The sequence below is a fragment of the Protopterus annectens genome, chromosome 2.part0 (genome assembly GCF_019279795.1).
Source record: "Protopterus annectens isolate FY-2018-M chromosome 2.part0, PAN1.0, whole genome shotgun sequence".
Classification (NCBI taxonomy): Eukaryota; Metazoa; Chordata; order Ceratodontiformes; family Protopteridae; genus Protopterus; species Protopterus annectens.
Window position 1 is genome coordinate 1,479,148,853 of NC_056728.1, and position 27,705 is coordinate 1,479,176,557.

Consider the following 27,705-nt stretch of genomic DNA (forward strand, 5'->3'; position numbering starts at 1 on the left):
TATTGGACAAGTTTGAGGCTCCTTGATTTCTGGGCCAGGGCACAGGTATCAGATTCCCACACATACACAGTCCTCAGAGGCCACAGATATTGGACAGTCACATGGTGTCGACATTGAACAGGACATTGTGACAACTATGTGATCAGTGAGTGTAGACATTGGCCATAGCCATACAGCTGGTGAGGTCCCACACAAGCAGAATTACTGGGGTGCTCGAAGGGAGTCTGGTGTCCATCCACCTCCTGTCAGAGGTGTCACATCATGGGTCACTCGGTGCATGTTTTGGACTGTCATGGAGGCACAGGCATGTACCAAATGCAACAGCAGATGGATGCTAAGGGTCATGGATGCAGCACAATCTGACATCTGTGACCAACTCTACCACATTGGTGACACCATGGATCATTTCACTGATGTAGTGGACAGATGGTGGACTGAGATAATGTCTGTCTTTGGCTGCACATTGTCTGTGCTGGAACATCTGGTTGGGGAAGGGAATCAAGCATGTGGATGTAGGTCAGCAACACCAATTGCTGAAAGACAGGATGTCTGTGCACACTCACGTTCCCATAGTGGCAGTACCTCCATTACTACAGAGGGAAGTGTGCTGTTCAGACCATGATGTGACAGACCATGGGCCCAGGGTCCTGGGTGGTCCCATAGTGGACATGGGTCCAGCAGATAGCAGTCACCATCAGGTACAGGCACCACATCCAAACTTGGGCATGGTGGTGCCAGTGCCATTCCTGACAGAGGAAGTCCCCGTGTTCATGACCGGAGATGGTGAACTGTGCACTCTGCCATGTATGGTCTACAGCTGTCTAGCATACACATGTGTAGGGTTAGCATTGGGCTTGACTGTGAACACACACACCCTCAAACATCACTATCACATGCAGGTCACCAACAGACACACATGGCACCTCTCCAAGGCACATCTGACCAGCACCACCTTCCTGACTCACACACATTCTGCCAACTGTATGGCAGAGCATAGTTCTCTGGCACCTCCACACCACATCCTGTGCATGTGATGATACCTGTGCCACATCCCTGCCATCCATGCCATTGATGCAGGGACATGAAAATATGTGTCTGATGCACAAGGTGACTATATTACTTTCAATGTAATTGTGTAGTGCAGTATTGTTATGCCATTGCAGGTGTCATGGGCCACAACCTTGTGTATCTTAGGTGCATTATGTTTGACTGGTGGTAGTGAGACAGAATGACAGGTGTATCATGGACTTGTGTATGTTTTTTCCAGGGGTTTGAGTGGCTATGGTGTAGACACATGGTGGCAATACAGTGGTGCAAGACAGCATGGCATCACAGCACAAATATGATGTCAGCAAGGTACTGCAGTATTTGTAAATGGTTCCCTAGTTGCATATGTGTAGAAGGTCATGTCTGGGACAATGGGGGAGCTGGCATAATTGTGCACTCATACTTTGAAAGAAGGTCTGCTACCCTTTTACATGTCACCTGGGTTTTCCGACCACACAAACCAAGATAGTAGCAGACATACATGATGCCTATATATGACCTGGAGCTTGTCAATGGGCTGTAAAATGCATAACCATTGTACAGATATAGACCATATGGGCATGTCCGTAATGATACTAGGGGATATATCTGTAATGCCACCGATGGACACACACACACACACACACACACACACACACACACACACACACACACACACACACACACACACACACACACACACACACACACACACAGAGTTTATCTGATTTTGGGCAGTAAGCTACTACTGCTAAGGTGGGTGACATATGCAGGTCTTGTAGGGGAGGGCATTTAGAGGCCAGCAGCTTGTCTTAGGCCCATAAAATGCATAACTGTTGCATCGAGATTGTCCATATGGGCTTCACTGTAGTGCTGCAGATAGATACATGTATACACACAAACAGAGAGTTGGCTGTTGTGAGATTAGAACCCCTACCTATCTAGTAGTACTTGATACAGCTTGCAGTGCTTATCTCATGCACCAGAGAGATTACTTGAAGTTATCCTGTCAGCCAGTGCTGTTATGGTGGATGATGTCAGCAGGCTTTGTAAATGAGGCCAATGTAGAGGCCATCTGGTAGTCACATGGTCTTGAAATGTATAACAATTGCTCCCATCTGGTAGTCACATGGTCTTGAAATGTATAACAATTGCTCAGAGATAGGAATGTCTGTGCTGCTGCAAGGAGGTACATTTACACACAGACAGGGTTGTTGTGAGATTAGAATCCCTATCTGTCTAGTAGTACACAATACAGCTTGCAGTATTTATCACGTGCATCATGGAGATTACTTAAAAATAAATTGTCAGCCAGTGCTGTTAAAGTGGTTGACATCAGGAATTTTTGTGATGGAGGCCACTGTTAGAGAAAGCAGCTAGTCACAGGGCCATAACATGAATAATCATAGCACAAACATAGGTCAGATGGTCATGTCATTAATGCTGCAGGGGATATTTCTGTACACACACACACACACACACACACACACACACACACACACACACACACACACACACACACACACATGATTACCTGTTGTGAGATTAGAACCCCTACCTATCTAGTTGTACACACTATATGCTTATGTCTGCTGTACTTATTGAAGTAGCCACAGTACTTGTGGTCTATGCAAAGTGGTCTTGTATTACATAGCATGTGTTGTCTGTAGAGTGCTACAGCATGCTGCTGTTATTGTCCCTATTGTAATAGGAGTGGGATACCTGTTAATACCCCTGTATGTGTGTACAGTTCCCAGTATGGCCATGTCTGGCTGGTTGCAGTTTGGTAGGTGGACAATTGGCCATGGACAATATGGCCTGTCCAAGGCCTGCATTACAACCATTGCACATTACACCACCTGCTCACCATTGTCTGTCACAGGGTGACATTTCACAGGCACAGAGTACTGTGGGTGTGTGAATTCTGTCCTTTTGTGGCCTTGGTCTGTTACCATCAGAAAGCTGTTGTGTTTTTAGGTGTATATAGTCCCACCATTCTGCATGTAAGTGGGGAAATTCATACCCCCCACACACACACACACACACATATATATATATATATATATATATATATATAGATGTGTATAACAGGGATGTCATGTTAATGCTTGCTGTGTGTGTATGTTATGTAAATATGTTATGTAGATATGTGTGGATTCATTAAACTCTGTGTCAGAATAGCATGTGGACTGTGCCCATATAAGCGAGGCTGGTAGTGTGCCTTGCATATACATGAAGGTGTGCTACTGTTGTGGCTAAGTGGACATGAACACCACTGAGAACAGGGGGTGTCTAACATGCCCCATGCACTCAGAAAGTGCTATACGGCACTTTTGGAAAGCATCTCAGTGTCCGTGGACACTGAAATTAAATAATTTGAGTATTTCAGTCTCTGTGGCCACTGAAATAGATAGGGGAGCAAGAAACAGTGCAGGGGGTGTGTGACAGGTTCTGTCACACACCCCTTGAATTGTAAAAGTGCCGTACGGTCATAGCTGTCAACTGTACAGGTTTCTGCAGAATGCCCACATGCCCGCCTCACATACTTCTCAACCTCCTAGAGCAAGAAAGCTATACAAAGCCATAAATAATGGGAAGGAGAGAAAGGCACAAACATAGGGACACTTTTTACATATTGCACTAACCATCCCAGGAAGGTGATAGAATAAAAGGCTTGCAGTACCATGGATTTCCTGTAGTATATGAAGTCTGAAATCCAAATGTTTGTCAATATGTTCTGACTTACACGCGAGTGATTTGCCAATAATTTGCTAGAAAACCACAGTCACACTTCCTAACCTTGTAAGACCAATAATTAAAATCTGTCTCTATGTGTCCCTTTACAATTCCCATTACTGTGACTGACAAGGAGTACAGATACATGTAACTAAAGTGGGTTTATGATTTTTTTTTCCATTCTAAGGTATGTTTAAGCGTAGCTGAGCAGGTGTGCACGTTATGGCCCTCTGCTCAGCATTGCTGAAACATCCCATAGGAGATAAATAAAAATATACAACTGAAATTCTCATGCCAACATAGCATAGTAGTTAGTGTGCCGGCTTTGTATGCAGGCATTTGTGGTTCGAGTACAAAAACAGGACCTTTTTTTTACATGGGAAAGCAGTGTTAAAATTATTATTTTTATTTTAATTTATGTAGTAATTGATATTTGTCAAGCAGGGTAGTGTGGCTTGTCTAAAATGTAAGTGTGAGTGCACATAACATGTGAAATGACCCATGTATATACAAGTGTCACATACAGTATAGTCACATCCCATGGTAATGTAATAAAAGCACATAGAGGGATGTCACGTAAAGTAAATCATATACACTTACTAATATGTCATTAATGATTAATGAAGTCATTACTCTGATATTTTATTAAAATGAAAATTGAGCAATGGATAGCTATACTTAGTTGGTGTAAGCATTGCTTAAACGTGAATGTCAAGCAGCAGTCAGCTCAGCTAAATGGATTTGCACACTTTTAAGCAATGCTCAGTAATTACCCCTTTAAACATCCAAACATAGAAGGTTTACGCACTGCTTAGCTGAGCTTAGCATTTTAAAATGGTCCAGTGATGGCAAAGGATGGGAATATGGCCTTATTTAAACCATGCAGGCAAGGACTACACCCATAACCTGTTTAGCCTGATCTCTGCAGAAACATGTCTGGTGTTAGAGAGGGAGTGCACTTTCAGGTGTAGCACTGGGGCATCCTGGAGTCCAGGGTCATGGCTGGACTCCTCATAGAACAACATGATGACAGACTGATGCAGGGCCAGTACCAGGGCTATCAGTTCAAAGCAGAACTTGTGAGTGGGTACAGCATCATTATGTCAACTTAAAGCGTAGGAAAGGGGAGCTTTTGGCCCAATGGATCCAAGATGCTCAGGACCGGCATGCTCCAGCAGACTGCAAGTATCCCATATAGAGTGGTACCAAATTCTAGCCTGAGTATGTGATACACAGGTATGCATAATGTTTCTTTCTCACCACTACAGCTGCAGAAGAGAGGGCTATGAACATTGAGGCCCATGCTGACAGACTGACAAGGATGCGTCCACAGGCTGGTGAGTACAGATCTATCTTGCAGTATATAGTGCCATAAAGTAGAAGGAGTACATTGATTACTGCCAGTAGGTATACTGTGTTCTGTGTCTAATGAATAAAACATGTTCATCACACTAATACTTACCAAAGTATGTCCATTAATAAAAGTGTCATTTTACAACAAATTGTTGTGTTTACTCTGGTATATTGTTGTAGAAATAGAATGCATACAGGTTCTTTACAGCAAATATGGTATTGGCAGCATGAAATAACTGTGGCTGTTTTGGGAAACAGATAGTATTCATTGCAGTCTTGTGTTAGCCTTTGCTTTACAGATTGTAGCATTTCAAAGGAGTAATATACAGTATAATAACTATCTGCCATGCACGAAATTCAGGATTGCAAAGTCAGACTGTCCAACCCAGAGAGTATTAGTCAGAAATCAGTCAAGCAAGGCATAGCAGTTCCAAAGTAGCTCAGTGTGATGGAAAACAGGATTGATGTTCATTTTAGCACACCCACACACAGTTTAAATCCAGGGAGTGGTACTGAGATGTCTGTATATATATATATATATATATATATATATATATATATATATATATATATATATATATGTGTGTGTATACACAATAGAAGCCCTGCATATTTGCAGAAGCAGTCAGAAAGTGTTAACAAATGTTTGCCCCACAGGCTTCACAGGTAAAGAAATGTGTGCAGTAGCTGTATGAAGGGTATACCTATATATCTGAATATATCTACATAGATATATATATATATATATATATATATATATATATATAAACAGTCAGAAAGTGTTAACAGATATTTTCTCCACAGCTCTTACAGGTAATGAAATGTGTATAGTAGTTGCAAGGGGGATATATTAATACACCTGAATATTTGAAGAAACGTTCAGAAGGTGTAAACAGATATTTCCTCCATAGGTCTTACAGGTAAAGAAATGTGTATAGTAGCTGTATGAAGGGTATAATAATACACCGTGAACAACTGTTCCACTGTCCAACCCCATATGTCTGCAAATGTCAGCAGAATAGGTGCATACACCATGCCCTCTTCCCGATACATGTCTCCCAAATGTCACACTGTCACAACTAGTGGTCACTGCTGCCAATCATCTTGGACACAAATAGGAATTCAGGTGAACTGTGCTAGTAGCAAACTCACACAAGATCATTGCAGGGTACCCCTTCTTTGTCAAGTATGTAACACTGACATGTACAGGACCCCTGCAGTAAAGTAGCCACAGTGTACCCAGTCTGCACCATACCATTACAGGTTGACAGTCAAACAGGTATGTATGTGCCACAGAAGCTATGGGCCATAGGTAGATGTAAAGTGAGGGAAGACCTGTAGAGTATTGAGCAGTACTGTTGTGAAAAATAGAAGCCAATACAGTTGTTAATGGACTTTTTATTCTCTGCCCCCACAGATCATCTGCATCAATAATTATTAATTATATACCCATTCTTGAGGTATATGTTCTCGTATTGTTCATATATTTCATCGGTTGCATATTAACATACCTTGTTCAAATTCCATTATTGTTGGCCTGTTGCTGTCAATGTAACTTGCATGCTGTTAAAATGCTGATTGTTGTTCCATGTATGCATGTGTCCTGTTTGCTATGCAACTGTTTCAAATCTGTTGATTTGGGTTAATGGGAGCACCCATGCATGCAGTTTTAACTAATTTTGAAATGTATTTTTAATGACTAACCAATAAATCTGGGAAAACCACAACACCATAGCACAATTGGGAAGGCAGATCCTGGTGGATCCACCTGTCCCACACCATCTGTCCATGGCACTGGGCACCAGCACGTCTGGGACCCTACCCAGAATATTCTCATCCACTGGTCCTGCACCATCTTCGGGTGGAACCATCACAGGGGACATGGCCTGTTCCCCCCTCGGCTCAGGCACAGAGAGGAGCCCGTCACCCGCTGAGAGATCCGGGGTATAGTGCACAGCATCACCCACTCTGAGCTTCTTAGGCAGCTCTGCCAGATGGAGAACTGGCTGGTGCACCACAAGGGGCAGGCTTCTCCTCTTGTCCAGCCCCCAGTACAGCCACCTTTGGGGTCGTGAAGGTGCAGTGGTGACTGCCCATAGGTGGGGATCTCAGTCTTACTATATCCATTTGGGGGCTTATGGGCCTCTGATTTACAACAACCCTCCCCGTCCAAGGTGTTTACACCCTCATGTGTCATATACTGCCCCTGTCTGCTGTCTTGTGTGTCTTGTCTGTCTGCAAGTGTTACTTATCCTACCCAACCTACCTCCCCAAACATACCTACACCTCTTCCCCAACATCCCACAACATCCAGCTCTTACCTGTCTCTTAGCATTGCTTAGCTTAACACCACACAAAGCGGGTTACAACTGCTTAAAAGTGCTTTAATCACTCTGTCTCCATCAGCCCTTGTTCTGCCCAGCAACAAAATAGCCCACCCTGCCAAGTCTCGAACCCAGCACACTGTGCACTACATTCACAACCACATACCACTACAACATCTAAGTTGTGTGAATTTGTAATGCGTTTACAAACATATCATGCATTATGGTCATATAATCTTAATGAAAAAAAAACATCACTTCTAAGTGCTGAACCCATATATATATATATATATATATATATATATATATATATATATATATATATATATACATATATACATACACACACACACACACACACACACACACACACACATATATATATATATATATATATATATATATATATATATATATATATATATATATATATATATACATAGATATAGATATATAAATAACCAACCTCTTACTGTGAGACATCAAGTCTGACAATGTCTGACAATGTGGGGGATAAAGGGCAACCAATAGTGACATCTTTGAAATATGGCTGTTATATTGCATAGAAATCTGCCAGAGTAACATGGTTTGATTTAACATATAATTTTTGATAGATTCAAGGTCTGAAACACAAATGAACACTATTATTTACTGATGTCAATGCTCATATCTTCCCTATGATTTTTTAGAAACTCACAACTATCATGGGGAACAGACCAAGCATATGAGCCATGCATCTGGACAGTGTCTAGACAACTGGACAGTGGAGAGGTATGACAGCAGTCATGTAACAGAAGATAAAAAACTGTGAGAGCTGCCAATTATTTCACCCAGCACCCTCTGAACCACAGTAAGACCAACATGACACTACCCAACAACAGCTCATAGCAATTACCCATATATTTCCAAATATAGCATGCACTTCATGGGTAGAACTGTAGGGAAAAGAAGATATTGGGGCAAAAATCTCCACCCACAACCATTTGGACCACAGTCACAGCAACATACCAGTACCCCATTTGTACTCTAGGGTAGTACAACTGTTTGAACAAACATATCCTGATGGCCAGTCACACACTACACCGACATATACTGGCCCAACACACAGTCTACTGGGAATCCTGAGGTGTTACAGGACATTTCCCGGTCTGATCCTACAAACATATACACCTGACAGACCACCAGCAACTACAGCAGCATGCCCAGTCAGAAAGAAAAGGAGCTATGACACTCACATCTGCTACTCTCCCTATGCAGACCAACAAATATTTACACACAACACTGCTATACAATCTTGTCAGTCTGTTAACAATAACCAGACATACATAACTCTCAACTGTACAGATCTCCACAGAATGTCCAGGGTGTGGGACCGTATTTATGGTCACTGCTGCATACCACATCCAGGAATCTGCTACGTTACTGGGATGATACCAGGAGCGCAGTCACTAAATAATGATAAACCATACTACTGAACCTCTTACTGCAAGACATCTGGACAAAGCATGATATACATGGGAGACAGGGGGCCAGAATGATTGACATATCCCACATAATGGTGTTACAAACTGAAACAGTTGCTGGTGTTGCAGGGTTTGTTTTAACATAACATCCTTGAAGGATATGACGTCTGAAACACTAACGGATGTCAACATTTACTGTCTGCAATCCTCACATTATCCTACTGATTTCACAAAAACAGAAGTTGTCTGAGGAACAGACCAAACATAACAGGCAAACCTCTGAGCAGTCTGTAGACATCTGGACAATTGAGAGGTATGTCAGAGACATATCTCTGTTAGACATCAAGTCATGCAGAAAATGCATGTCGAGACAAACCCTGTTAATCCAGCAATACTTACAGTCTGTACCCAATTCTGGAGCTTTGTCCCCCATGTTATTGGGCCATCTCCACATGTCTTATCCTGAAGGTATTTCCACATACTGTCTGTGAAGCTGTAGCCCCCACACCTCCATAATGTCCCCCACACAGGCAAGGAAAAGAAACAAGGCCAACATGACGAACCTAATTATAGCACTGTGTTGCTATGGCATTGGCTAATGAAAAGCCAACACAGCTATCTGGATGCAAGTAGCAAGTGGGAGACACCAAATGGTGCAGAGGTCATCACCTGCTCATGAGCATTACCCATAAAAGGCAAGTTGTTGCCTATGCAACAAAGGTCTGAACCCATCTACACAAAGACAGACTGCGACTACATAAACCTAACCATTTGCAGTATTCTGAAGAAACTCTTCAGCACTATAACAGGTATGTCAATCACGTAAGCTTGTAATGGAATGCAGAAGGGGGATGCAATAATGTCAAATAGGACAGTCAAAACTAGGTCACAACAAGACCTGCTGGACTCACATGCTGCTGTCTGGTACCTATGGCCATTCCTGCTTTCCCTATCTGCATTAACATGGATTATATCTCTGGCCCCTGAGTCATTGAAGCAAAGGTCAGCTCATCTATGACTACTACTGGAGTGTCTGTTGTGCAATACTGAGTGTGATACTGCTAGGCCAGCTACCTGGGATGTTGTACATATTCATATGTCACCTGTGAATGCTACTATGATACATATACTTGTCCTACAAATGTAGGAAACTTATATAGGATATGTGCATAGTACACAACAGGCGCAGAAGTGTGTGTTGAACTGTATGTGATATACTGAGCCCATACCTGACAACTCTCCAGAGTTTTGCACACTGAACATATGTCTGCCACATATTTGTAGTTAATGCCTCATACAGTTTTGTATTGTCTGGCACATCACTGGCAACGCATTAAAGACTGAAGTCATAACATAATAGCATACATTTGATTGTCAGAAGTCATATACTGCAGAGTAGACCTGTGAATGTGACACCGTCTTTGCTGTCAACTATGTGTGTTTCAGTTAGATTCATAATGTGACACTATTTTCTGTACTTTGCCCACCAGTGACGTGTGCCATTGTGCAGAAATCTTGCTCTAACAGGAGCTAGGTGTCTTAGCATGAAACCCATGTCAATGCAGGCAGACCTTGTCCTGTATTATGCCGACATTTGTGCAGTCACTGACACCTGCTTTGAGCTGTGGAGAACACACCAACTTTTCCAGGTTACTCATCCCATCATACATTTAGACCACAAATGGAGGGCTGCAAAGCCACAAGAGGTGGAGAGTTGAACATAACATACACATACACACCTCCAGGCTGGCCAAACAGCATGACGTGTGGGAAACATCCCAAGTGCAGTTAACAGTTGACAAAATACCTACTCAAATCAAAGCTAGCTACAGGCCTCCAACCATGACAATGGACACCCAGCACACCTATTGGGACTTGATGGAATCTGTCAGGATTCAGTCATCTACTCTGCTCTTGGTTGACTTCAACTACCCAGCCATTGTGTGCATGACCTATGAAACTGGAACATGAATGCATATAGATTCCTTGGATTTGTTAATGACAATACAGTGGATCAGCCTTTCAACACTCCTACAACAGGTGGTAATAACCTGTACCCAATCCTAAACAACAGAAGTAGCCATTGTAGCACTACTACAGTGTCATCCTCCTTGTTAAGATCTGACCACATAGCCATCACTGCTCGGGTCGCCATCTCCCCTGCCCCCCCATCAGGGTCAAACAAAATTGACTTTACACAAATGACTATAAATCTCCTCAGAGCAGGTAGAAGTAGCTTTACAGCCAACATCCCATCAGCTGGAACTAGCAGTAGTGTTCAAACCCACACCATAATACTATGTGGGCACTTACATAGCTGTAATGACTCAGCAATACCTGGCAGGGCAACATAATCTCTCACAAGGTAGGGTATACGTCCGTGGTGGACAGCAGCAATACACAAATACCATAAGAGGTGGAAATAATTGCTGGACAGGGCCAAAAAGGAACAGGTGCCTTGTTGGAAGCAATGTCACCTTGGTCTGCAGAAGCAAATAAGGTCACAGGTGAATTACCCTAAGTCTATCTTTGAGTGCAAATTGAATACATCCACCAAGGCCAATCACTAGGCCTTCCACACATGTGTCTGTAATCTCAGATGCAACACACAAATCAGCTCTGTAGTGGTGGTCAATAACACCACATACACATATGGCATAGATATAGGCAACTGGCTGCAGACAGGTGAAGTGTAAACATCACCCCCTGTCCCCCAATCGGTACACATGTGCATGCACAACACCTTCCCCCCTCCCCTCATCATCAGGAAGCAGGTCCATAATGCCCTCTCAAAGACAACACACAGAAGTCTCCATAGGCCTGATACCATCCCTGGGTGCATCCTACATGAACATAGGCATGGCTTCTCAGATCCATTCTTGACTGTAGTCAACCACAGCCTGAGCACCAGTGTCATCCCATCTGCACAGAGGACAGCCACTGTCATCCCTATACACAAAGGTGGAGCAATCCACTGACCCAGCCAATCATATGCACATCAGCTTAACTAGCCTGCTCTGCAAGGGCATGGAAGGCAATATCAAGGACATTATGAACAGATATATCGGCAACATCAAATGCCTGAGCCCTAACAGCATGGTATTGTCAAAAGGAGATCAGGCCTGTTAAACCTGGTTGACCTGTCTGAAGTGGTCAACAAACACAAGGACGAGGGGAAGATGGTGAACAATGCCTACCTTCATCTAGCCCAATTCTCTCACAATAATCCCCAGGCAGCCAGGATACATATGCCTACACAGCTAGGTCCAACCTGTATGTTACCAGATGGGTAGCTAACTGGCTCAATGATAGTACCCACTCAGCCAAAGTAGTGGAACACGCCTCTAGTTTTAGAGTTTTCCAAAGCGGTGTACCCCAAGGATCGGTTTGGGAGCCTCAACTGTTTCAGATATACGTATATGAGGTACAGGACAAAAGCAGTAGCCTGTGGCTGACCAGGTGTACAGATGCTTGCAAGCTAGCCACTGTCATACATTCCCCTACTGATGTGAGCATCCCCCAAGAGGCCCTCGCCCAATTAATGACTGGTGCAAGAAGCATTTCCGCAAACTGAATGCCATGAGTGGCATCATTCTCCCTGCTGTGGCAGATGTCATCTACACTAATTATGACAGTAATAATGTACTGAGCATGCAATCAGATGTGAGGCGACTTGTGCACCTAGGTTGGTAGCAACCTGACAGTTTACCACCATGTGGGCACCATTGCATGGAAGGCTGTCTACATGGCCAACATTACAAATATGGATATGTCATCCAGGAACCAGGAGGCCACAGCATCCCTCTACTCCACCCTTATCAGATACATTACCAAGTACAATGGCTCCTTTGGCATGCACCTTGCCAAGCAAATGCTGCAGTTGCAGAGACCACAGAGGTTCCTGACCAGACAATTCCAGGGTTTGCAACACCTATCTTATACAGGTAGGCTGAAAGCCCTGTCTCTGTACTGAATCTCATACAGACTGTTCATAGGTGACCTGTGTCTGGCATATAAGGCCATGCCCAAACCAGCCTTGATGGCATTTCTGCATATCTGTAACATAGATTGCACTTACAAATCATGCACACAAGGCCCTCTCCTGGTCTGCAAGATGTCTACACTTGTTAGTGTCCCACACAATACACTGTCTGTAAAATAAACTCCCTCCCCATGTCTTGCTGTGTACATATATAGCCCTCTTGAAGAAGAAGCTGGATGACTGCATGGGAAACAGAGACACTCCTGGGATCCCACATGTGTCCCAGCTGGACAGGGGAAACAGGTGCTGGCTTGGAAGGGGCATGGGCAGATGTCTGCATCAGGGCCAATAGCCTGTTATCATCTTATGAGGCTATGCACCTAGTATTGTACATGTCTCCCGGATGTATTGCAGACTGTCCTGCAATGTTGTCTGAAATGAATCTCTGTGAGTCTGAATTGTGCATGTACTGCAGTGATAGTTTATAGTCTTGTTCACTTATCAGTTATCATCACATATCGTTACACCTTGTCATTGTGTGTGGTCTGTATAGCAATAAGTCAGCTCTTACAGTACATGCATATGCACTTGGTGACACTGTATAGCTCACTCCGATAGCCTTGGTCTTGGCCACAATTACCATTCTGCTACTAGGCCCATCACACAGTAGGATTTGTAACCCTTTGATGTGGGCCTGACAGTAGCAGTGAAAGAGATGGATTGTGGCAGGCAGAACTACTGTAAGGACTGTCCTGAATGGCCCATAGGTGTCACAGTTGTGCCAGACTGTACCAGGAGTGTGCGAGAGTGTGTGTGTGTGTGTGTGTGTGTGTGTGTGTGTGTGTGTGTGTGTGTGTGTGTGTGTGTGTATCAGCAAACATAATACTGCACGGTATTAATGTACATATGTTGTGTTCCCTCACAGGTGTCCCTCCTCCTCATAACCTGATATCAGTATCTTAGCGGAATCCCATGATGGTGGTAGTCATAGTGAGGCACAGCTGGTGTTGTCAGTGCCTGGATCCATACCATTTTTTGGTATCTCACTTTCACCCACCATGTCCCCGCACACAGTCAGTATACCCACACATGCCCAGTCCTCGACAGCCATGGATAATGGACAGGTTAAGGGTGGTGGAATGGAACAGGCTAGTGTGTTGAGTATGGAAAGTGTGAGTATATACACCAGGTATAGGCAGAGAACAGGCGAGGTCACACACAGGCAGATGGACAAGGGTGTTCAACAGAGGACTCCTGCCTATCAAGCCCCTGTCGCAAGTGCCATGGCAGGTGTCACTAGATGCATGTTATGGTCTGTCATGGAGGCACAGGTGCATACTAACTGCAACACCAGACAGATGCTTAGGGTCATAATTGTAGCACTCCCTGCCATGCATGGCAACCTCCATGGCAGTTGTGATCCCATATGTGGGGATTGACAGTGGGGTGAGACATTGTCACTGCTTGACCATGCAATGTCTGTGCTTGAGCATGTGTTGGGAGTAGGGCATTGGCCAGGTGGATGTAGGTAAGCAACATGATCAGGTGAAAGCTCACATGGCCATGCACATTCACAGTCCTGTAGTGGCAGTACCAACAGTACTACTGAAGGGAGAGTGCTGTCCAGACCACACTGGAACAGGCCATAGGCATGTTTCCCTGGCCAGTCCCATAAGGGACATGGGTCCAGAAGACCACAGTCACCATCAGGGAGTAGTACTGCATCTGTCCTTGGGGCTGGCAGTGCCACTGATACTCCTGGCAGAACCAGTTACCGCATCCCTGCTGGGAGATGGTGAACCATGCATCCTGCCATGTACAGTCCACACCTGTTCAACATAGCCCTGTGTCAGGCACCCACATTGCCTGTTAGTGTGCAGACAAACACTTACACATCCCTACCCCAGGCCAGTAACCACCAGACATGCGCAGCTATTCTGCACTGCCCAGTTGAACATTATCCCTACAGAAGAACATACACACATGATGTCAGCCATATGGCCCAGCTTAGACCTCTGGCAATCCAACACCACACTCTGTGCAGATGATGGTACATGCACCACAACCCTGTGTATCCATACCATTGATGCCCAGACATGCTCATATGTGTCTGATGCACAGGGTGACTATAGTACAGTGTAGCAATGTCATGCTGTGTAAGGTGCTGTCTGGAAGCTGTAGTTATGGGTACATATTGAGGTGTATGTACCTTGCAGCCATGATGCACTATTGCTGTTAGTACTGCTGACTGATTGTCGTGTCACGTACTGTATTCTGGTTCTGTTCCAGGTGTCTGTGTGTCTGCGGGATGTGGGCCTGCTGACAGTAGCAATGATGAGTAAGGCAGAGTGGAAACACAGTCACCTTTTCATGGCGAAGGTACAGCTGTACATGTACATGTTTACCAGGTGTGGAACCACAGGCAAAAGACAGTGACAAAATTCACTTCTGTAAGCAAAAGCAAAATCCAAAAAACTGTGAAGCCACATGGCAGAGAAGTCCAGAGAACTCAAAATCCAATATAAAAAATCCAGTTTTTAATTAAACGAACAAGATGTAAGCCCTTTCACAATGATAACATTGCTTCATCAGACAATCTAAATCACTAGCAACAAGCCTTATATATCTTTGTAAATCAATTAAGCAATTAATGCAACAGTTACTTACAACCCTCATTCATTAAAGCTACAATACAATATAGTATGCAGTTCTTAAAAACTAATGACAAACATAAAATATTTAACATTTACGAAACATATTATATATACACATATAAAAAAAATATATACACATAAAATAGGGATATCGAAATATATCTAAAATATATATATATATATATATATATATATATATATATATATATATATATATATATATATATATATATTCATTTTTTAAGTTTACGTAATTTTAATAGGGGGTTGAGAGGTACAGAATCATTAAGGTCTGAGCCCAAGTGGGCAGCCAGCCTTAAAATCCACTTGAGTTCTACATTTTCAGTCTAATTAGCCATGTCACCCAAACTAACACCATCCTTCAAAACATGAATGACTTTGAACAGAAATGTATGTTCTTGTCCTGTACATCTCGTTTGCTTGGGAAGTCCACGATATTCAAACCCCCTTTGGGTGCAATAGACATGGTCCCTAATATGCTCTCTAAGTCGGTGATTAGTCTTGCCAATATAGAATTTACAACATTCCACACAGTGAGCAATGTATACTAGATTCTTAGTGTTACAATCAGAACAAGTTCTTATATATCATATCTGTCCAGTGTCGGCATGTTTGAAAGAGGTAGATTCATCAATATATTGACAATATGAACACATGACATTTCTTTGCACCAATAGCTGTGGTATTTGTCTCTATTTGAAACTTGGGGTAACATAACCTGTTTACTAGGTGTGTTTACATGGAACACTGTGTGTGGGGCAGTTGTGGCAGACAGTGTGACCTTGCATACAAATCCTTTACACAGCCACCTAGCCTGCATACATAGGTTCATAGGTTCATAGGTAGGTACTAGGCTATTGGCCCTAGGGCATAATTAAGCCTAGCCAAAATGTTTCAGCTTGCGCCTCCCACGTGATATAGTTACCTGTGCCTCTGTCGAGTAGGGCCACAGGAGTGATTACCGGGGTGAATTTCCTGTTCCCCATCCACTCATCAAGATTCCTGTTGAAGAGTGCTAATGAGGAGCTCTGCCTCACATATATGGGGACCTTATTCCATAGCAGGTGGAGTCTCTAGGACATGAATCTGTCCCTCCAACAAGTCCTGTTTATTGTTGAAGTCAGGTTAAGGTCCCTAGAGCGTGTAGCTCAGGTAGATTGGGTTTTCCTTAGGTGGAGCATTTCCAGCAGTTCGGGGTTTGACATAGCCTTGTATGTCAGGCAGAGATTACCACTGAGTAGCCAGTATGCAACTGATTACAGTTGGTGTTTTTTTTTAGCCTGGTGGCATAAGGCATCTGTTTTAGGCCCATTATCCTCTTGTTGAGGTATTTGTCACCTGGGTGTTCTGTAGGACCGGAGACTCACACATACAGAGGAGGTTTCTTGGCACTGGTACTAACGCCCTCACCAGTTTTGCCATTACATTCACTGCAACAGATTTGGCACCTGTTGCCCCTGCCATTTCTGTCACATCTACTCCACCGTCATGCTGTTGATGAGGGTTTGCCTGGTACTGTGTATGGCAGGTGTGGGGTATGTATTCCTGACACAGATCAACCTGTGTTAGTCTAACCTGACAATCAGCAGCATGTGTGTCTGCTTTCTCATATGCATGTCTGACCTCTTGCGCTGGTAGTGCACACAGAGCCATAGTCCTGTACATGGGGCAGTTGACAAAGGGCTGAGAACAGCCCCTACCTGCACAGTCTTGTGAACGATAGTGCTAGATACATAACACAGATAGCATAGTGCTACTGTAGTGTGTCTGCCACTACTATTGAAGTGGGTGACAATTGCAGGGACTGTTAGGATTGGCAATGGTGGGTTCAGAGGCCCTTAACATGTTAGAGCCATCACACACAAACACACACACACGCACACACATGCACACACACGCACACACACGCACACACACACACACACACACACACACACACACACACACACACACACACACACACCTCACACCACTGCATGGGGACATGCATTGAGACACACATGCACATGGAGGTGACACTCATCAGAGTAGATGACCTACCCTTAACATGTTAGAGCCATCTCACTCACACACACACAACAAAAAAATGCTATTTTCCCACTTTCTATAATTTAAAAAAAAGTTCAGTTACAGTGTTGCTGATCTGAACTGTTTGTAAGTTTCTTGGAGGCCAGTGCTTACTTGGGCTAAAGGGAAGTCTCTGTGTTCACCAGTGGCAGTGGTTAACACTGAGCAGCCTGTCTGTCCCTGTAGGAGTGGTTATTGCCTAGAAACTGTAGTTTTATTGGCCATTTTGGGTCAATTCCAAACTCCCTGATCTCTCTCTCTTAAAACCCTCTTTTTTTTGTGTGGTCTTGCAAACAGAGCAGCGTCGGGCAGCACAGGTTAGCTGGGTTATGCTATTCCCGGCTCCACAAAGTCTGCACTGCAAATTTTCCCTTAGAGCTAGGCAAGCCTCAACTCAAGTGCTTCAGATCAACTGCTCTTATTGCAGCACTCGCATAACCCAAATCAGCACTTGTCCAAATCTCCAAGACAGCACTATTATTTTCCAAATTTCCTAGACAGCACTATTATAATACAGCATAAGACCCTTGATTGTCCGCAAGACAGGTGAAATTTACTTTTCCAAGCATGTCCAGAGGTCAGCTTCAGGTGTACTCTCCAGTTCAGCTGGTGGAATTGGGCATCCTGAGGCAATGTCACAACTGCCTCATGTATACAGACAATCCTCTCTTCTTACCTCTAGACACAAACACTTGTGAGAGATGCAAATACACAGCCAGACTGGAGGCTATGCACTCTCAACCCATGTCTGTAACAGACAGTAAAGAGGAGAAGAGACACACTAGCATCACACCACCAATCACACATGGATCTACAAAACAAGCACCGGCAAAACATACACATAAATACATAAAACATATTCGGAGGCACAAGGTACAAATCTGAAAAAGAAACAGTGTCCTCCAAAGCAGACAAGCAAGCAACCTGCACCTCCAAACAAAAGCCAGAAAACACATAATTCACCTCAGCAGTGTGCCTCACGACAGCCCCTAAGGCAAAACACCATACCCAACACGCTAGTAATAGGAGACACTATAGTAAAGCATACAGATGTTCCACTCACCAGGCTGAACAAGGAGAAGGTTACTGTCAGCTGCCTGTCAGGTGCTAGGATCCGTCACATAACACAGGCACTTAGGTCACTTCAGAACAAGTACAAGTATGATGCTGTCATTGTACATGTTGGTTTGAATGATCTAAGACGTACCTTCCTGGACTACATGAAAAGAGACATTGAGGAGCTCTCTGGTCATGTAGCCCCAGGCTGGTATGACCCTGACCTTGAGTAGCATACTACCTACATCTAGAATGATACCACAATACAAAGACAAAATTATCAATTTCAACAATTGGCTAGGCTTCTGGTGTCATTCTAAGGGGATCCAGTGTCTGTCTGCCTGGGATGACATGATAGACAAGCCTCATTGTTTCGCCAGAGATGGTTTGCACCTGTCACCCCTAGGATTTTGAATACTAGCCAAGGCTCTGGCCATCCCCATAGTGCCTTTTTTAGGCAAGGCTCAAAGGACATACCAACCACCATAACCAGCACAGGTAACCAAAAACTAAGGGTAATGCTACTCAATGGCAGAAGTCTCAACCTCAAAATGCACACACTCGAGGCACTCCTCAGTATGGAGAAAATCGATGTTTGTGCAGTGACAGAAACCTGGTTCAAGGTTCCAGAGAGCACCTCAGCACTACCAGGTTACAATTCATATCATACCTTCCGGCCTCAGTTACTGGATCGCAGTACAAAGGGCGGAGGTGTATCCAAATTCATCAAGGATACCCACATCTCCAGGTTAGTGGCACAGCATGATGCCCCAGAGATCATCCATGCTCAACTATCAGCAGGCAAAACCACATTTCAAGTCGTAGCCTGTTATAGATCGGCCACCATGTCCCAAGATGCTCACTCAGCATTCCTTGAGGCATTGGAAAATATAAAGGTCCTACCCAACACCATACTTTTCGGTGATTTCAACTACCTGGTATAGACTGGGTGAACTACCAAAGTTCTAACTCCTATGCCCAGCGGTTCATAGAATTTATAAATTCAAATGCTCTCAAACAACTGATATGTTCTCCCACTAGAGGGGGCAACATATTGGATTTAGTTATCACAAATATGAGCGCCCATTGTACCACACCCGTTATCACTCCCTCTCTGGTCAGATCAGACCACAAACTGATAACCCTAGACATCCTCACCCCTCCATCTCCCCCAGTCAAAGAAACCATCATAAAAAACCTTTCCAAAGCAAACGTCAAACTACTTGCGTCAGAAGTGGAAAGCTTCACTGTCCCCTTGCAGAAAGGTAATGATATCCAGGATGCAGAATCCTACACCAAGGCACTCTCTATACATCTTCAGGATTGCATGGACTGTGCTATCCAAATAAAACCAAGACTCTTTCCTCAAGCAAGAAGAAACCAGTCTGGTGGACCTCGGCCTTAACCAAACTATACAATAAAAGGAGGAGACTTATACAAAAAAAGGCCAAATCTCAAGTAGAAAAACCTTCCCTGATCAGCTTTAGTAAGAGACTGAGGGCCCTCATCAAGTCAACTAAAGCCAATTTCGAAAAGAAAGTTGCCAAGGATGCCAAGGATAACCATAAGGCCTTCTATGGTTACATCAAAAACCTAAATGGCAATGCTCAGGTCTGTTTTGAGCTAGTACAAAATGGAACAAAATACACTGACCCCACTGACATTGCCAACATCTTGGCTGACAGGTTCAGTGCAAATTTACCCCCCCCTCACCCCCTACAGGGCCTATTACTATTCCAGGGGATTGTGCAACTCCAATTATTACTGATATGTTGGTTAATAAGGCTCTATCTAAAGCTAAAAACACTGCCTCCATGAGACCAGATGGTGTCCCGGGCTGTGTCATATGTGAGCTCCAAAATGAATTAACCCCACATCTAAATATCCTGTTCAGTCTCAGCCTCTCGACAGGATATGTGCCCATAGAATGGTGCACAGCAACGGTGGTTCTGCTGCACAAGGGTGGGCCTACAACCGACCCTGGGAACTACTGACCAATAAGCCTGACCAGTCTGATCTGTAAGGCAATGGAGCAAATCATTATGGAACTCATAAATGGAGAGATTGGGAACCTCCAAACACTTGACCCCACACAGTTCGGCTTTGTTAAGGGCAGATCATGTCTCCTGAACCTGGTGGACTTCTTTGAGACAGTTACTTAGGCTATTAATAAGGGAAAGGAGGTACACACGGCTTACCTTGAACTTGCTAAAGCATTTGACACCATTCCCCATTCAGGTATTATTGATAAACTCACCAACCTGGGCCTAAACCCGTACATCACAAGATGGATCGCAAACTGGCTTTCAGCAGATCCCACAAAGTTAGAGTACCGGGATCTATGTCCGAATCCAGACCAGTAATGAGCGGTGTGCCTCAGGGCTCTGTCCTGGGTCCTCTCCTGTTTGGCATCTACTTCTCAGAAGTACAGGCAAGCACTGATGGGCTGTGGCTGACCAAGTTTGCGGACGACTTCAAACTGGGTGCTATAATAGAGTCTCTGGCCGACATGGATATCCTCCAGAAGGGCCTTAATGAGACTGATGCATGGTGTCAAAGCCATGATCTCAAGCTAAATGCTAAAAAAATGCATAGTAATCCCCTTTGGAAAAAACAGAGTACCCGCGAACTACCACATAGGAGGTAACCCCCTGAAATCTGAAGTAGTAATAAGGGATCTAGGGACTCAAGTAGATAGTCAGCTTTCCTTTGATAACCATGTTGCCAAGGTGGTTAGAAAATCCTTCTATGTGACCCATCTGATCACGAAAGGGTTTGCATCAAGATCTAAGGATGTAGTGGTGCCCCTCTACTCTTCCCTCATCAGATGCATTATTGAGTACAATGCACCAATTGGAATGTACCTGGTTAGGCATCTCCAGCAGCTGGAGAGACCACAGAGGTACCTCACTAAGAGGATTACTGGCCTCAAACAGTTGCCCTATGCAGCACGATTGAAAAAACTAAGGCTTTTCTCTGTTGCATACCGCCTTCTCAGAGACGATCTCTGTCTAACATACAGAGCCATGTCCAACCCAGAACTGTTGAACATGCTCCATCTTAACAAAACCAAATCCACTTAAGCTACACGCTCTAGGGATATAAACCTCAGCACATCAATGAATAGAACATGCTGGAGGGATAGATTCCTTTTGCAAAGACTTTCCTTGCTATGGAACAAGGTCCCAATCTACATAAGACAGAGCCCCTCATGATCACTCTTCAAGAGGAACCTTGACGAGTGGATGGGTAACAGAAAGTTCACACCAGGGATCATACCAACAGCTCTACTAGATAGGGGCCAAGGGTACTAGCTGCTAGAGCAAGGGCCTAGGGAACTAACCAAAGGGGTGGTGAATACCACACAACGTGGCTGGGCTAATATATGCCTTCAGGCAGATAGTCCAGTATCTACCTATGAACCTATGAACCTACCCATCTATTAATGTACAATACACTGTGATATGACTATGGCACCACAGTGGCTTGGTGTTAAAAACTGTGCAGCTGTGCTTGTATGGTGGATAACATTTGTATCCTATGAACCTATGAACCTACCCATCTATTAATGTACAATACACTGTGATATGACTATGGCACCACAGTGGCTTGGTGTTAAAAACTGTGCAACTGTGCTTGTATGGTGGATGACATTTGTATGGGTTGACACTAGGTTGGCAATGGGGGAGTTCACAGGGTGGAAGAGGCAGACAACATGGTATAGGCATCACATACACACACTAAAGACAGCCACAGGGGCTGTGCATACCAAAACACATGCCAGTTGCCATTAGACATATTGGTAACCCTATGTATCCAGTTGTATGCACTATAGTGCTGCGTACACATGCCATGCTCCACATACATTATATGCCTGGGACACAGCACACAACCTCTTACAACAGGTAGCCTTGCAAATGCATTCATGGATGGTGGGATAACCCACCAGACATAGTGATTGGTTTCATCTACTGCTACTACATACCTGCACAAGTGATAGTGTGACAGACTTTGTATTAGCATGATGTGTCAGTCATGTATAATGTCTGATGCTGGCATTGTGTCAGTACAGTGACCGTGGTATATTTGGCAATTGTATCACAGAAATACTCATTGTCAGGAGACACAGACCAAATATAGGTTGCAAACATGTGGATATCCCATGTGCATCTGTACTGATGACTGGTATGGGCTGTACAGTGTTACATGGTGCATGTGAGGCAGACATTAACAGGGTCTTTAAAGTAATGTCATGGGTAGGGTGTCAACATGCCTTAAAATGGTATAACCCACATACAGAACAGCCACAGGGGATAAGCTTCACACGGTACCATAGTTGTCGGTATTGAGATTAGAACTCCTACCTATCTATTTCCATTATAGTATTATGCAGTTATTGCAAACACCACAGAGCTTAGAGGGATGACGTGTATACAGGTACATATAGGATGAATGACATCAGCAGGCTTTGTAAAGTAGGGCAATGGGACCTGTACTGGGTGGTACATACCTCAATATGGTATAACCCACAACCCCAGAGGATATGAGTGTCACCCAAAAACACACACTGATGTGAGTCTTACAAACACACACACACACACACACACACACACACACACACACACACACACACACACACACACACACAGTATAGCAGTTGCCAGTATTGTGATTAGATCCCCTACCTATCTAGTTATGTATACTACAGTATTACACAGTTATCACATGCACCACAGAGCTTATAGGATGTCACACTGTCACAAGGTATATCTAAGATGATTACATCAAGAGCCCTTGTAAAGTATGGCAATAGGAAATGTACTGGGTGGGAAGGGCAACAAAATACATTACCCTACAGACATACTCACACTTTCATGCATACATACATTTGCCACAACTGAGTGTAGAACCCCTGCCTGTCTAGTTATCTGTACTATACTGTTAGTTATTACAAATGACATGGAGCTTATAGGGATGAGTGCTGTCGAAAGTTACTTCTAAGGGCAATGACATCGGCAGGACTGCTAAAGTAGATAACTGGGAAGTGTTGCAGGTGGGAAAGTCCTCAAAATACTTTGTTTTACAAACATACACACTATCAATCTCTTGTACATACACATATACACAAAAACACATACACATTTGCCAGATGTGAGAATAGAATCCCTACCTCTCTAGTAATTTGTGCTATAGTGTTACACAGTAATCAGATGTGCTACATAGTTTACAGGGCTGAAAAGTGCACAAACGTACTTCTAAGGTAAATGATATCAGCAGGACTGCTAAAGTAGGGGACTGGGTGGGAAAGTCTTCAAAATACTTCATCCTACAAACATACACACTTATAAACTCTTGCATGTACACTTACACACACATTTGCCAGACCTGGTAGTAGAACCCCTGCCTATCTAGTTATTTGTACTATTGTGTTATGCAGTTATCGCATGCGCTACATAGGTAAACAGCTGACAAGTGCACAAAGGTACTTCTAAGGTGAATTACATCAGCAGGACTGCTAAAGTAGGGCACTGGGTGGGAAAGACCTCAAAATACTTCATTCTACAAACATACACACTTACAAACTCTTGCACATACACTTACACACTCATTTGCCAGTCCTGGTAGTAGAACTCCTGCCTATCTACTTATTTGTACTATAGTGTTACGCAGTTATCTCATGCGCTACAGAGCTGATAAGTGCCCAAAGGTGCTTCTAAGGTGAATGACATCAGCAGGACTGCTAAAGTAGGGCACTGGGAATTGTTGTGGGTGGGAATGGCCTAAAACTGTTTCACCTACAAACACACACTCACTCACTCACTCACACACATACACTTACATTTATCAGGACTGAGATTAAAACCCCTACTTATCTAGTTATTTGTACTATTGTGTTATGCAGTTATTGCATGTGCTACAGAGCTTATAGGGCTGATAGGTATCCAATGGTATTTCTAAGGTGAATGACAGCAGCAGATCTTGTGAAGTAGGGCAATGGGATGTGTACTGAGTGGGAACAGTCTCCTAATACCTAGATCTACACACACACACACACACACACACACACACACACACACACACACACACACACACACACACACACACACACACACACACACACACACACACACACACACACACACACACACACACGCAGATGATATGATATTATAATCCCCACCTCAGTACTATTACACAGTGGAGCTCACCTTCATGTTGACACATGTGACTGGTTATGACTGGTATGCCACTGTCCACAGCAGGACATCACTCTATGCCATTTAGGGTATCCGTGTGTGTGACTCACTCTGTGTGTGTCCTCTGTGTGTGTCTCTCTCTCTCTATCACTGCCTGTTTCTCACTTCCCCACATCTGTGTGTGTGTGTAGGCTTGACATATTATCTGTTGCCTATATATATATATATATATATATATATATATATATATATATGTGTGTGTGTGTGTGTGTGTGTGTGTGTGTGTGTGTCTGTGTATCACACACAACAGATGCAGATATATCACATATAGGCCACCTACAGCTAGCTGAGGATAGTCCCGTCTGATGGGTGTGTGTAGGGACAGTTAAGGTGTAACACAGATGTCTGTATGCAAAGACATACCTACACAATACATTAATATAGTCTGATGTGTGTTCCAACATGGCCTGCGATTCTCTAAGTGTAGGAGCATGCCCAGTGTGACCTTTTAAAGTGATAGTGGGACTCATTTCCAGAGATAGGTGTACTCCAGTTGGGTGCTTTGTGTGCTACAGCTATACCTCTCAGAAATAAACAGGACTTTCCTAGGGGTACTGGGTCTATTTAGCAGACATTTACTGACATATCTGTAGTCTGACACTGCAATCTATTGTGTCATTACCTAGTGACAGACACCCTCAGATCATCAAAATGCTTTACCAAAGGAATATAAGATGTATGATGCACAGACCAATATTTTGAGCCCAGCTATATACATTCTTGCACAACAAGGCCAGTTGTGAGGTGTGGCTACAGCCGGTTGACTGATGACCCTGTGAAAACAGTCCAGCAACTTGGTGATATACTGGCTGGGGATCTCCTGATTGTTAGGTATCTTTCTTACCTGAGGAGTCATATCCTGGTGTGGCCATTCCTCACAACTGTACATATTTTGGCAGATTGTCCAGGTGTTTGCCTAGATGTATCATCCACTCTACATAAACTTGTGTTTTTATGGCAAGTTAGTTGCATATAATTGAAGACTGACATTACAAATTAATGACAGACATTACTGTTTCAGACTACATGACCTTGAGACAATTCCCTCTTATGCAAAACCCCTCATCCTATCAACTTTCTCAGTATGTAAGGGCAATATTTACAACATGTGCCTATCATTGTGCCTTTGTCCCACTTTTATTTATGACCTTGTCAAGATGTCTTGCTGTAAGACATTGGGGGTATGGGTGTGGGTACAGAGTGCATTCTACTGTGCAGACATGTCCATTATATGTATAGTATATTCTACATAGCACTGTGACTTCCAGATATGTCAGTGGCAGAACAGTACAGAGTACTGTGGTGAACCACTGACAGGCAGTTGTGTATAGGTTGGTGGTTTGCTATGAGGTTAGTAGGGTATTGGTCCTGAAGCACTTATAACCCACGCAGATGAGAGTGTAGCCCATGTTAAGACATGTCAGCAAGCACACATAGCCCGTGTTCAGCATGGACACAGGTGGGATCACAGGACTGTCTTCTGTGTTTCCCATTCACTTATACAGGGAGCACATCACTAGGAATATTGAGTCACTTGGCTTGCTGTTGACAGGGAGTGAATTCCACAGATGGGGGGTGTGGTACACGATCATACCAACAAGCCATACTGATATCACAGCCCAGGTTGATGCTGCACTTACAGGTTGATGGAGTGGGCCTTGAGTTCCAGATGTGCACAGTCCAGTCAAGGCAGGGTCTGGATTGCTTTTTATGCCAGACAGGGGTTATCTCAGGATAGTCTGTATGGCACAGGGTGGAAGGACAATGCTGTTAGCCTATTTGTGTAGGGTAGGTGTTTGTGGATTGGGGTAAGTCCTCAGTCTTTGCAAGACCCTTGTGAGTGGAGTCTACATAGTCTGTGGTGTGTAGTTTTGTGGGGTTCTCATGTGACTTTGCCTCTTTGGTGTCCATTGTTTGGGTTTTGTTTAGTTGCAGATCTCCACTTACATGAGTGTGTATTGTTTATTTGCAGGTGATGTTTACTGACTCCTTACACTGCGTGGTACCTATGCTACTGCGCATTCTGTTCTGGTGTGCAGATTCTCCATTTGTCTGGCCAGTGGTGTCCCTTCCCCTTATGTGTGTCTCTCTTTGTCCTTCTGTAGTCCAGTCATAGCCTTTGGCCACAGTGGCTACTGTTATGAATTTGTAACTCTGATGTGGGTGGGGTACATGCCATTACATTGTACATATGATTGTGGGATTTATACCTCTGAGTGTACCTATTTAGCAGGTTGTCCATCATTGCACCACTCCATTTGCTGTGGTCCTTAGATGGTTTGTGTTGCTATATGTTATTATGAGGATACACGTGGGCCTAACTGTCATACCATCACAGACTGACATATCCACAGGCCAAAATATGACAGTCAGACAAAGGCCCACAAATGGGGATGGGGTGTTAATCATGTTCTGTCAAACATAGACAGTTAAGAGACCGGTTTGGTAATTGCTTGTTTGGTCTTATGGGTTTGATGACTGCTTTCCCACTGTCTGCCTCTGTTGTTTTTACATGACCCTTTCTTGTTTGGCAAATAGTTGGCAGGAAAATGCATTGTTAGGACAAGCAGAACAGATATATAAGGCATACTTGTGCTCCTTCTGTGACAACCTGTGTCATTCCAGAAGTTAGGCTGTTGGCCACTGACATGTTGTCAGTGCTGACATAGAGAGGTGGCAGCCTTTTATACACTGGCAGTACAGTGACCTTCGGCTACCTCAATTTCTGAGAGCCAGGCATCTAGACAAAGCCATAAATGATTGGGA